At 24.4% G+C, this 1,060-nt stretch overlaps 1 protein-coding gene across 1 annotated transcript in view; it reads left to right on the top strand.

Annotated features, from left to right (window-relative positions):
• The window catches only part of LOC105454532 (dynein heavy chain 7, axonemal-like), a 43,411-nt gene that overhangs the window by 21,552 nt on the left and 20,799 nt on the right, over positions 1–1,060 (top strand). The window lies entirely within an intron of this gene.

Here is a 1,060-nt window from a genome sequence, read left to right as displayed (position 1 = left end):
CTGTTCTGGAAGATACGAAATATAATTCTAAAAAGTATATTAGAAGAATTAAATTATAAATATTAAAATATTTATCTTTTTTGAATTCTAAGAAATAAAGAAAGATAAATGTAAATTAAGATTAAATTAGTTAATGTGCATTGATAAAAATGTGCCCGATGACTTGAATCTGTAAACATCAATTCTCATCTAGCACTGAAAATCTAGCATCTATCAAAAATATTTCATCTAGATGGATAGAAATATGTCATATGCATTACAGAATGTTTTTGCAACAGATCTGAAACAGCTCGGAAATAACAAAATATCCGCGATTTCTGCAATTAAATTCTTAAAGAGATTGTTGAAAAAGATTACAGAAGAAATTTGCAATTTTTCTGATAATACATTATGTCAGAAAAATTGCTGAAAGTTTATTAAAATAATTTTGAAATCTCATGTATATTCTCTGAATCAGATCCCACTAGGAATCAGATCCTTGAATTAATTTTACTCAAAGTTAAATAATACTGTACATTCAAATTATATTTTATTCATTGTTATATTAAACTGTCTTGGGCAAAATTTTGGTCGGTTGCCTTCAAGGAATTATATTCTCTAGAACATGAATAAAAAAAATAAAACTTATCTTGCTCTATCTTTTACTAAATTTAACATTTATTTTACAGAATACTTGATATTTTGATTATACAAATATACCAATTTAAATTACTTTTAAAGTTCTAGAATGCATCATACGATGATGATCTTTATTATATTTTAATTTCAAATTTGATACGTAAAGAAGAATATAGGAATAAAAAAATTTTTTTAAAGTAAAAGATTATATTTTTAGAGATAAAGAAAACTAAAAAATTAATTTATCTTATTTCCAATAAATCATTGTACTAACTGTTTTTGTTTTTGCTAAAATTGATTTCCAGGACAAACACACATATTAAATCAACTGAACTAAAGGTAGGTAATATTGATATAAAGTTAATGTGAGATTGTGTATAATGATCTTTGACTATATAAATATGGACTGCTAGTCCCCCCAGATTTAAGAGCACACGTCTGA

The sequence above is a fragment of the Wasmannia auropunctata genome, unplaced genomic scaffold (genome assembly GCF_000956235.1).
Source record: "Wasmannia auropunctata unplaced genomic scaffold, wasmannia.A_1.0 LD335985.1, whole genome shotgun sequence".
Lineage (NCBI taxonomy): Eukaryota > Metazoa > Arthropoda > Insecta > Hymenoptera > Formicidae > Wasmannia > Wasmannia auropunctata.
This window is presented reverse-complemented; position numbering and strand designations above follow the sequence as displayed.